Here is a 12,660-nt window from a genome sequence, read left to right as displayed (position 1 = left end):
CTTCAGATTCTTGGATAATTGGGATCTCTTCTGGGGGAAGTATGACCTGTTCAAAATGAACAGGTTACACCTGAACCCGAAGGGGACCAATATCCTGGAGGGAAAGTTTAATAGAGCTGTTAGAGAGGGTTGAAACTAATTTGGCAGGGGGGTGGGAACCGGAATGATAGAGCGGAGGAAGGGGAAAACAGAAATAAATCTAAGATAGTGAGCAGTAAAGATGTCAGGAAAGACAGGCAGGTGATAGAGCAAATTTGTAGCCATTGGGATGAGTTGCAGTGAAATCAAAGTGAAAAGTATCAAATACTGGTCTCAAGGTGTTGTACTTAAATGCACGCAGCATAAGGAATAAGGTGGATGATCTTGTCGTACAGCTACAGATTGGCAGGTATGATATTGTGGCCATCACTAAGACCTGGCCAAAGGATGCATGTCTCTGGGAGCTGAACGTCCAAGGATACACGGTGTATCGGAAGGATAGGAAGGTAGACAGAGGAGGAGGCGTGGCTTTATTGGTAAGAAATGATATTAAATCATTAGAAAGAGGTGATATAGGATCGGAAGGTGCAGAATCTTTATTGGTTGAGCTCAGAAATCGCAGGGGTAAAAGGACCCTAATGGCAGTTATTTATAGGCCGCCAAACAGCTGCAGTGATGCAGAATACAAATTACAACTGGAAATAGAAAAGTCTTGTCAGAAGGGCAGTGTTATGATAATTGTGCGGGATTTTAACATGCGAGTGGATTGGGAAAATCAGGTCGGCACTGGATCTCAAGAGGAAGAATTTGTAGAATGTCTGCGAGATGCTTTTTAGAACAGCTTGTTGTTGATCCCACTAGGGGATCGGCTGTACTGGATTGGGTATTGTGTAATGAACCGGAGGTGATTAGAGAGATTGAGGTGAAGGAACCCTTAGGAGGCAGTGATCATAACATGATTGAGTTCACTGTGAAATTAGAAAAAGAGAAGCCGAAATCTGATGTGTCGGTATTTCAGTGGAGTAAAGGAAATTACAGTGGCATGAGAGAGGAACTGGCCAAAGTTGAATGGGAAGGGACACTGGCGGGAAAGACGGCAGAGCAGCAGTTGCTGGAGTTTATGCGAGAAGTGAGGAAGGTGCAAGACAGGTATATTCCAAAACAGAAGAAATTTTCGAACGGAAAAAGGATGCAACCTTGGTTGACAAGAGAAGGCAAAGCCAAAGTTAGAGCAAAGGATACAAGGAAGCAAAAAATAGTGGGAAGAGAGAGGATTGGGAAGTTTTTAAAACCTTACAAAAGGAAACTAAGAATGTCATTAAGAGGGAAAAGATTAACTATGCATGGAAGCTAGCAAATAATATCAAAGAGAATACTAAAAGCTTTTTCAAGTATATAAACAGGAAAAGACGTGAAAGTAGATATAGGACAGATAGAAATGATGCTGGAGAAATTGTAATGGGAGATGCGGAGATAAGGAGATGGCGGAGGAACTGAACGAGATTATTGCATCAGTCTTCACTGAGGAAAACATCAGCAGCAGAGGAGGACAAAGGGCTTAATTAGGAAGGGGAAAAAAGATTATGAGAGAAAACTGGCAGGGAACATAAAAACGGACTGTAAAAGCTTTTATAGATATGTAAAAAGGAAAAGACTGGTAAAGACAAATGTAGGTCCCCTGCAGACAGAAACAGGTGAATTGATTATGGGGAGCAAGGACATGGCAGACCAATTGAATAATTACTTTGGTTCTGTCTTCACTAAGGAGGACATAAATAATCTTCCAGAAATACTAGGGGACAGAGGGTCCAGAGAGATGGAGGAACTGAGCGAAATACTTGTTAGTAGGGAAGTGGTGTTAGGTAAATTGAAGGGATTGAAGGCAGATAAATCCCCAGGGCCAGATGGTCTGCATCCTAGAGTGCTTAAGGAAGTAGCCCAAGAAATAGTGGATGCATTAGTGATAATTTTTCAAAACTCGTTAGATTCTGGACTAGTTCCTGAGGATTGGAGTGTGGCTAATGTAACTCCACTTTTTAAAAAAGGAGGGAGAGAGAAACCGGGGAATTATAGACCGGTTAGCCTAACGTCGGTGGTGGGGAAACTGCTGGAGTCAGTTATCAAGGATGTGATAACAGCACATTTGGAAAGCAGTGAAATGATCGGACAAAGTCAGCATGGATTTGTGAAAGGAAAATCATGTCTGACGAATCTCATTGAATTTTTTGAGGATGTAACTAGTAGAGTGGATAGGGGAGAACCAGTGGATATGGTATATTTGGATTTTCAAAAGGCTTTTGACAAGGTCCCACACAGGAGATTAGTGTGCAAACTTAAAGCACACGGTATTGAGGGTAAGGTATTGGTGTGGGTGGAGAATTGGTTAGCAGACAGGAAGCAAAGAGCGGGAATAAACGGGACCTTTTCAGAATGGCAGGCGGTGACTAGTCGGGTACCGCAAGGCTCAGTGCTGGGACCCCAGTTGTTTACAATATATATTAATGACTTGTATGAGGGAATTAAATGCAGCATCTCCAAGTTTGCGGATGACACGAAGCTTGGTGGCAGTGTTAGCTGTGAGGAGGATGCTAAGAGGATGCAGGGTGACTTGGATAGGTTGGGTGAGTGGGCAAATTCATGGCAGATGCAACTTAATGTGGATAAATGTGAGGTTGTCCACTTTGGTGGCAAAAATAGGAAAACAGATTATTATCTGAATGGTGGCCGATTAGGAAAAGGGGAGGTGCAACGAGACCTGGGTGTCATTATACACCAGTCATTGAAAGTGGGCATGCAGGTACAGCAGGCGGTGAAAAAGGCGAATGGTATGCTGGCATTTATAGCTGAGGATTCGAGTACAGGAGCAGGGAGATACTGCTGCAGTTGTACAAGGCCTTGGTGAGACCGCACCTGGAGTATTGTGTGCAGTTTTGGTCCCCTAATCTGAGGAAAGACATCCTTGCCATGGAGGGAGTACAAAGAAGGTTCACTAGATTGATTCCTGGGATGGCAGAACTTTCATATGAAGAAAGACTGGATGAACTGGGCTTGTACTCGTTGGAATTTAGAAGATTGAGGGGGGATCTGATTGAAACGTATTAAATCCTAAAGGGATTGGACAGGCTAGATGCAGGAAGATTGTTCCCGATGTTGGGGAAGTCCAGAACGAGGGGCCACAGTTTGAGGTTAGAGGGGAAGCCTTTTAGGACCGAGATTAGGAAAAACTTCTTCACACAGAGAGTGGTGAAGCTGTGGAATTCTCTGCCACAGGAAACAGTTGAGGCCAGTTCATTGGCTATATTTAAGAGGGAGTTAGATATGGCCCTTGTGGCTACGGGGGTCAGGGGGTATGGAGGGAAGGCTAGGGCGGGGTTCTGAGTTGGATGATCAGCCATGATCATAATAAATGGCGGTGCAGGCTCGAAGAGCCGAATGGCCTACTCCTGCACATATTTTCTATGTTTCTATGTTTCTATACCGGACACTCAAGGATGGCAGGGAAGAGAAGTGTGCGCAGTCACAATTACGACAGAGAAAGTACTCAGGAAACTGAATAGTCTAAAGGTAGATAAATCTCCCGGACCAGGTGGAATGCATCCTCGTGTTCTGAAGGAAGTAGCTGTGGAGACTGCAGAGGCATTAGCGATGATCTTTCAAAGTCGATAGATTTTGGCATGGTTCCGGAGGACTGGAAGATTGCAAATGTCACTCCGCTCTTTAAGAAGGGGGCAAAAAGCAAAAAGGAAATTATAGACCTGTTAGCTTGACATTGGTGGCTGGGAAGTTGTTGGTGTCGATTGTCAAGGATGAGGTTACAGAGTACCTGGAGGCATATGACAAGATAGGCAGAACTCAGAATGGATTCTTTAAAGGAAAATCATGCCTGACTAACCTATTACAATTTTTTGAGGAAATTACCAGTAGGCTAGATGCAGTGGATGTTGTATATTTGGATTTTCAGAAGGCCTTTGACAAGGTGCCACACATGAGGCTACTTAACAAGGTAAGATCCCATGGAATTACGGGAAAGTTACATACGTGGATAGAGCGTATGTAGCATATGATTGGCAGGAAACAGAGAGTGGGAATAAAGGGATCATATTCTGGTTGGCTGCCGGTTACCAGTGGTTTTCCACAGGGGTCCGTGTTGGGACCGCTTCTTTTTGCATTGTACATCAACGATTTGAATTATGAAACAGATGGCTTTGTGGATAAGTGTGCTGATGATATGAAGATAGGTGGAGGGGCCGGTAGTGCTGAGGAAATGGAGAGTCTGCAGAGAGACTTGGATAGATTGGAAGAATGGGCAGAGAAGTGACAAATGAAGTACAATGTTGGAAAGTGTATGGTTATGCACTTTGGCAGAAGAAATAAACGGGCAGACTATTATTTAAATGGGGAAAGAATTCAAAGTTCTGAGATGCAACGGGACTTGCGAGTGCTAGTACAGTATACCCTTAAGGTTAACCTCCAGGTTGAGTCGGTAGTGAAGAAGGTGAATGCAATGTTGGCATTCATTTCTAGAGGAACAGCGTATAGGAGCAGGGATGTGATGTTGAAGCTCTATAAGGCGTGGTGAGACCTCACTTGGAGTACGGGCAGTTTTGGTCTCCTTATTTAAGAAAGGATGTGCTGACTTTGGAGAGGGTGCAGAGAAGATTCACTGGAATGATTCCGGGAATGAGAGGATTAACATATGAGGAACGTTTGTCCGCTCTTGGACTGTATTCCTTGGAGTTTAGAAGAATGAGGGGAGACCTCATAGAAACATTTCGAATGTTAGAAGGCATGGACAGAGTGGATGTGGCAAAGTTGTTTCCCATGATGGGGGAGTCTAGTACGAGAGGGCATGACTTCAGGATTGAAGGGCGCCCATTCAGAACAGAAATGCGAAGAATTTATTTTAGTCAAAAGGTGGTTAATCTATGGAATTTGTTGCCACAGGCAGCAGTGGAGGCCAAGTCATTGGGTGTATTTAAGGCAGAGATTGATAGGTACCTGAGTAGCCAGGGTATGTAAGGTTATGCTGAGAAGGCGGGGGCGTGGGACTAAATGGGAGAATGGTTCAGCTCATGATAAAATGGCGGAGCAGACTCGATGGGCGGAATGGCCGACTTGGGCTCCTTTGTCTTATGGTCTTATGGTCTAAGAGAATTTTCGCAGTGTGATCGCTATTTCCAGTTATTACCCAGGAGGCTATGCTCTATTTGCCCGGTTTCGTTCTCCTGGAACGCTTTCACTTACGTGTCCTTTATCAGACGGCTTGGAGCATTCTTGTGGATGAGTTGTTGACGGGATGCGTATCTTGCCCAATTCTCCACCAAGAGAATGCTCAAAAGTGGAAGGAACAGGCAGGCTACAGAGTTGACGGATGGTACCGCGGAAATTTCACCTCAGGTGGCTGAAGGATGGACGTCCGCAGTGGACTCTGGCATCAGGGACTGATTCGGACGGGACATTGGAGTAATCTGGATATAAGTGCATATAATTATAAACCAAGCTATGTCGATTTAGTTGTGCCGTTAGTTATGCAAACACGTGCCTTCAATTTATCCCCCAAACCTCGTTTACCGTCTGTGCCGCCTGAAATGTCTTTGACTCCCTTCTTCACCGTTTGCACATCGCTCCCCTTATCACTTCATTTCTTGAATATTGGGATCATTTTTCTTTATATCGGTATGGGAATGTCATGGGAGAAAATTTCTGTTAACAGAATGTCTGTATGTACAGCTCGGAAGGCAGTTCATCGAAGCGAATAAGGAGTCAGTGTGGTCTCGTGCCGGCCACGTCATGTGTCACAAATATGTCTGTGATTTTAAAGGAATAATCTCGACGATTTAACGAAGCAGGAAGGTAGATAGAGTTTGGATGGACTTTGATTATGTTTCTAACAAGGCACCCATACAGATACAGGGACGCCAAGATGAATTGTCAAACTAGTAACAGAATTAGCTTGGTAAAAAGATGCAAATGGTAGTGTGCCAGCGTGTCTCTCCTCCCGGACGCCGGCAATAAGTGGCGAGCTGTAGATTTGCTGCAGGGTCCTTTATTGTTTGTAAAAGTGTATGTGAAACAAAATGTGACTTAATCCACATTGTGAAATAAAAGTCTGGGAGGACATATAGACCTTCAGAGGGTCGTTTTTAGTTGTAACCTTTCAAGGCTAGGCTATACCTTTCTGAATGCAGTGAGACAGTACAGCGAAAGTGGATTTTGTTATGCTTGCATTGTTCACCGAGGGTTTGAGTGGAAGAATTCGGACTCTTAGGAGCCTGGGCCTGGACTCCGAGACAGAGACTGGACAAGGGCGCAGAACATGGGTCTTGACTAGAGCTCGGATCCCGGAACTAGGCGAGGACATTACGTGGCTACAGGACTAGACATGGGTTGGGTTCCTCCAGGCGAGGACACGACGAGGTTTGGGTTCTTCGAGGCGAGGACACGACGAGGCTTGGGTTCCTCGAGGCGAGGACACGACGGGGCTTGGGTTCCTCGAGGAGAGAACATGACGAGGCTTGGGTTCCTCCAGGCGAGGATATGGCGAAGCTTGGGTTTTTCAAGGCGAGGGCATGACGAGGCTTGGGTTCGGACTCCGAGCCAGAGACTGGACCAGGACCTGGAACCTGGGTCTTGATTCGAGCTCGGACTCCGGAACTAGGCGAAGACATGACGTGGTCTTGGGAGACAGGACTAGGCGAGGCTACAGGACAGAACGACAGACTCCTGGGCAAGAGGAGGGAACCCCAGCACAGGACGAAGCACATGGACAGGAAGAGAACACGAGACCTTGACTTGGTAGAGGGAGAACAGGAACATGGAACACAGAGTCGGAACCTCTCCTTGGGAACAGGACATAGAGCCGGGACTCATACACAGAACACAGAGAGAGACAGTTCGCAACACAAGGTAGCGGCAAACGGCCGGACCTTCCTAGCGAAGGCGTGGACACAGTGACGGTTCCAAACAACGATAGCCAGTTCCTTATCTAGTCACAGCAAGGCTCCGGTCTTGCTCCGGCGGTAGAACTTGACAGTGATACAGGCGAGGACGCAGACGAGGTTGCAGGCAAGTCTTCAGGTAAGGATTCAGGCAGAAGGTGAAGGGAAGGGAAGGGTACAGTCCAGCAACTGAAGCTGAACCCAGGAGCTGTTTATGTAGCCAGCCGAAGATGAAAATCATGTGCTTCAATTTAGGCACTCAACAGAACAAGGGAAAATCGGAAAATCAACAATAAGGACCGCACCGTGAACCGGAATGCCGACTTCAAGGCCAGGACCATGACATAAACAGACCCTGTGAATAAATCAGGCATTCAGTTCGACAAGTTTGAACGACACTGAAGCTGGTTGTTTTGCCTCAGCAGGCTTTAGACCAGGTGAGAATCAACTTCTCGTGTTCCATGTTAATAACCTGAATAAATCTGTTTTCACGTAATCCCCACATTGTGCGGATGGGATTCCTGGGTGTCCTGTGGAGTGTTGGTGATAGTAACGCCTCCCTAAAATATGAACCATATTGAGATTTAATTAAAAAGTGAATGTGGGTCATCTGTACACGATTTCAGGAAATCAATTTGAAAAGTAATGCATCGTGTGCTTATTTATTAGTTTTCACAGAAGGTACTCAAATATTTAGGTGTTGATCTCTGACTTAAGTGAGGGCTAATTTCTATAAACTGACATATTTCGGGGTAAGCTAGAATATAATGTATGCAGGATCGAGAATGGAAGATCGTCTTCTATTGCCAACAGGTGGAGTGGTCAATTGAGGAGCTATTGATACAGTTAAGGTGCACTGCTGATCACGAAACAAACGGAACAACACAACGTAAGCTAAAATGGCACAGGTAATTTATTTCCAAAATTTGCATTCTTCTACTAATTATTGAGAAAAATTGTTTTCTATTCTCTATTCCTTCTGAAGTTTTTGGAGGCTGTTGTGTCGTATTCGAAAAGTTTTTGCCCGTCTTTTTCGCTATTTCAGATGATACAGCTTGGCAGCTCGGGAAATACTCTCTGCTGCTTTACAGTGATCCAATGTAGGGTACAGATAGTTTGGTTTCTTTAGCATTGAAATGACTGTTTTCCATCCGGCCCATTCTAGGCATTCAGACGTTTTATTTCTACGTTGAGCTAATTATTATCAGATGCGAATGAGACACTTTCTATTACCAGTATGGGGATGTTTTAAATGAGATTTTTTTCCTTATTATCAAACTGAAAGCGCAGATCCTTTACAAGTTGTTTCCTGTTGTAGGACGTGTGCGAGCTGGGACTGAATTCTACTTAGAGGAGAGAGCCTTAGATGAACTTACATTTGTCTTGGTCAATGCCCGGATAAGGGTCCATGGAGACAGTATCAAAGCCTTTAACTCTCTCCTGAAGTTAGTTTGGGTCGCTGCATAAATACACGTGTTTGTACACGAACTCATGTTCGTGAGCATTGCCCCGGTTTGAGCAGCGATATATCGGGCAGAATTATAGTCACGATCATAATACATGGTTAGACTGGCGATAAAACTGGTCACTGACGAAGGCAGCCAAAATATCATGAAGCTGCCCGACACACAGAACAGTAACATGATGCCCGTTTTTCTGTTCTCCATTTCCGTGTCACGTTCAATCTTACTCTTATGGATTCGGAAGCCCCTCCGGGATTTGCTGGCCACCAAGATATACCTGGCTGTCATCCCATTAAATAGAATTATTAAACCAAATGCGCACAGCAAGTTTTGAAAGGATTTGAATTTGCTGAGAGCGACAAACATTGGAGAGTTGAAGAATTCCAATTTTGGGCGAATACCCCACGAAATATTTCCAATTATTTGTTGAGGCTGAAATGCAAACAAGAAAGGTATATTCTCCAAACAAAGCACTGCCAGTATTACTGCTGCCAGGATTCTCGCAATCTTCACTCTGCAGTATTTTGTTTTAAACTTCTGACAGCATATGGCAACATATCGATCACAGGTGAAGGCGACGGTGTACCACCGTGATAATTCCAGAGTGACTGCCAACACGTAGACCGTGGCTTTAAGGACTCTCGTATAATGCAGAAATGAATTTGACAGGCGGAATATTAAAATCTCATAGACAAGGACATTGATGAGAATGACCAATAAATCCGTCACAGCCATCATCGTCATGTAGGCAGAGACGCATTTGGAAAGACCGCATTTTCCCCGGGAGAGAATAATAATTGTTAACAAATTAGCTGCAACAGAAAAAAAAAACAACAACAGAAAAAGACGTCACTATAGGAGGAAGACAATTGAATCTTACAACTTGTTATTGAAATATGTTCCGATGGATTTCTGTTCAGTCAGTGCACACTGATCGTCTGAGAGTGAGCATAGGCAAGGCAAATAGGCACTTCGCAGTGTGATCTTCACCAGCTGGAAACGGGCTGAAAAAATAGCAAGTGCAGTTTACTGGAAGCCTGGGTAATGTGCTGCTCTTCAGGAAGACAAACCAGGTTACCATTGCATGGCGAATGGCAGGGTGTGAGCTTCTCCGTACAAAAGAAAATGAGCTGTAAATACAGATCCATCATTCATTTGAAGTGAAACAATGGGTGACCGGGCGGCACCGTGAGCTTTTAGCACATCGCCCATCACAAATCAGGACCTTGAGCACTGCGGTTGAGTTATTGAGTTAAAGTTATACAATACATAATTGAAACCGAATTCCTTATATTGTTTACATTTGTAGTCACCTTAATACATGAATTATATCAAAATTACTGACAGAGTTCAGAATATTTACAAGGATACTGACGGGACTGAGAAATATTTGTATATCTTAGGGGTATAGTGCGTCTAAATGCATTCCAACATTTTCCCCTCAGGTTGTGTGAAACTATTTGGAACGATAAAGGATTAGCGTGAAATTTGAAATATTTCGGGGTAATCTGAGAGAAGTTATTTCCTCAGATGGTGCTGAGAGATTGGAAGAAGCTTCCTGCGAGCGGACGATGTGCGATCTATTGTGCCACGTAAGATAAGTTTGGATAAGGCCAAGATGGGAAGGAGGTAGACGAATGTTAGTCGGGTGCTGGTTGAGAGGACAACAGAGGTTCAGGTCGCCATGGCGGGTAGAATAGCCGCTTTTTGTGTTGCACTACACTTTTATTCTCTGACAGGGACGATGAAAAATACATTACGTATTGAACGAAACACTACTGCTATTTCAGGGACGGTATGCCTCCGTTCTCTTTGCACCGGACATGAGGAGACGCCCTCATGTGTCCAGAAGAAAGTCTTCTCAGCGGCCGTGTGGACAGGTAACGATAAGGCACTTACTGAGCAGCTTGTGTAAAGGATATATTGTGCTGCATCTTCTGATCATACTTCATAAAGAAAAACATTGTCCTGCAGAATGCCAATAACTGTTAGACAATGTATTAATACGACTTACCGGGTAAACCACACACTGCTAGAACAGGATAACAAACGTCTTTCATCTGTAGGATCGGCGGTCGACGCATTTTCAATTGCTTGAATTATCTCCCGTTGTGTAGTTCACATCGGCTTATGACTTGGATCACGATACCCTGCTAATTTATAGGAAACACGAATTCTCCGTCATGGGTAAACGGGTTGTGCAATAAATGACATTACTTGCAGCCAATGAACAAACAAGGGTTGATATCCCGCTCCAGGTCCACCTGGTCTCCAGTTGACAGACTGTGCAGCTGGATCATGAAGCTCCTTCACTCACATTCCACAACAGAACAGTGTCACCCCCTCCCCCAGGGAGTGACGTCAGCGCTCCCCTCGCCTGCGGAGAGCATCGCTCCAGGTCCACCTGGTCTCCAGTTGACAGACTGTGCAGCTGGATCATGAAGCTCCTTCACTCACATTCCACAACAGAACAGTGTCACCCCCTCCCCCAGGGAGAGACGTCAGCGCTCCCCTCGCCTGCGGAGAGCATCGCTCCAGGTCCAGCCTTTTGCTGTATCACAGTAATTCAGTGAATAGGTCCTGCTCCGTTCGATAACTGCATTTGTTACACAGCCTTTGCTGATTCCTACTGACTATAACATTACTGATGTTGCACTTCTCTTTACATTTCACATAATAATTCTTCAATAACATGTATCATGATGCGTCAAGTCTAATGCCAATCTGTTAGTCTTTGTCTAACCGTATAGTTTGTGTTTCCTTCCTGAATGTGACATCATTTAAACCAAACAATTGATGCAGCGTCCCGGCAATGGTGTAGTGACCCTACTCTAACATTACTAATGATACATTCTGTTATAGCTGGTGGAGATTCACTGTTATATCCAATATAGTTACTCCAAACAAGCAGATATAAATCATCTCCAGCAGGACTGAAGATGCTGATATTGAAGCGTTCCGAGTCGCATGTGCCTCCACATTACTTTGGTGTGGGTACCAAAACCACTGGCACCGATGAAACTTTTCATCGGAGAGATTACAAAGTTGCACCTTTACTGGGCAATCGACATTACCAATGAAATAGAAGAGGCTGCCAGTGAGATTTTCTTTCCATTAGCAGAGATTAGTATGGCCAGAATATTCGCTACGATATTCAGGATTTAAAGAGCCATCTGGAAGGTTGTCTTACACCTTTTCAGCTACAAAGTATATGGTCGATAAGGAACTTCCTACCTGACGCACTGTTGGGGGTAGGGAGACACAAAATGTTGTTTTTTTTTCTTTGTTATGATCTTGTAAAATATGATATACAAAATTACCGGCTCAGTGCTGGGACCGGGGATTAATGTACTTGAGCGGAGCAACGTTGGCGTCTCAGCATGTGTCAGACTACAAGTGCGAGTAATGATGCATATTGAACATTATGCCACCCCTGAAAAGTACATTTTGTAAATTAGATAAATTAGCGCAGTGTGGTAATGAACCACAATGTGTATGAGCGCTGGCAGGTACTGTATGTAATACGAAGCGAGAGTACGTCAACAGCCATGCAGAGCGGCCACTAAATCAAATGTGAAGTCCATCTCAATGCCAGGGTCATTTAAATTAAGCAATTCACTACAAACATATCAGATAGTTTTGTAAATCAGCACGTTCGCCAATATGAGCACCAGCCACTGAAAATGTCCTTCATCATTCAAATCAGGCAGAAGGCAGCAGTGGTTGGCAGCCAGTGAGTAGTGGTGTTCCTCAGAGGTCAGTATTGGGAAAGCTACTTTTCAAACTGTTTGTCAGTGATTTGGATAATGTAACTGATGGCTTTGTGGAAAGGTTTGCAGACGATACAAACATTGCAGGAGGGGTAGGTAGTGCTAAGGAAACAATCTGATTACAGCAGAACTCAGACAAATAGCAAGAACGGGCAAAAATGTGGCTGATGAAATACAGCGTGGAGTAAAGAATGATCATCACTGTGGTAAAAGAAACAACAGTGCGGACTGTTATCAAAATAGGGTGAAACCAAACATCAGGATGCAGAGGAGCTTAGGAGTCCTTGTGCAAGACTTGCAGAAAGATTAAGTTAAAGGCTGAGTCTGTGGTGAAGAACGCAAATGCAATGCAAGCATTTACTTCAAGAGTAACAGAATTTAAAAGCAAGGAGATAACGCTGAGCCTTTATAAGTCACTAGTCAGGCCGCTCTTGGAGTGTTGTCATCAACTATGGGCCCCTTATCTCAGAAAGGATCTGTTGTTATTGGAAAGAGTCGAGAGGACATTCA

The sequence above is a fragment of the Mobula birostris genome, chromosome 13 (assembly GCF_030028105.1).
Source record: "Mobula birostris isolate sMobBir1 chromosome 13, sMobBir1.hap1, whole genome shotgun sequence".
NCBI classification, from domain to species: domain Eukaryota; kingdom Metazoa; phylum Chordata; class Chondrichthyes; order Myliobatiformes; family Myliobatidae; genus Mobula; species Mobula birostris.
Note: the sequence above shows the minus strand (reverse complement) of the source record.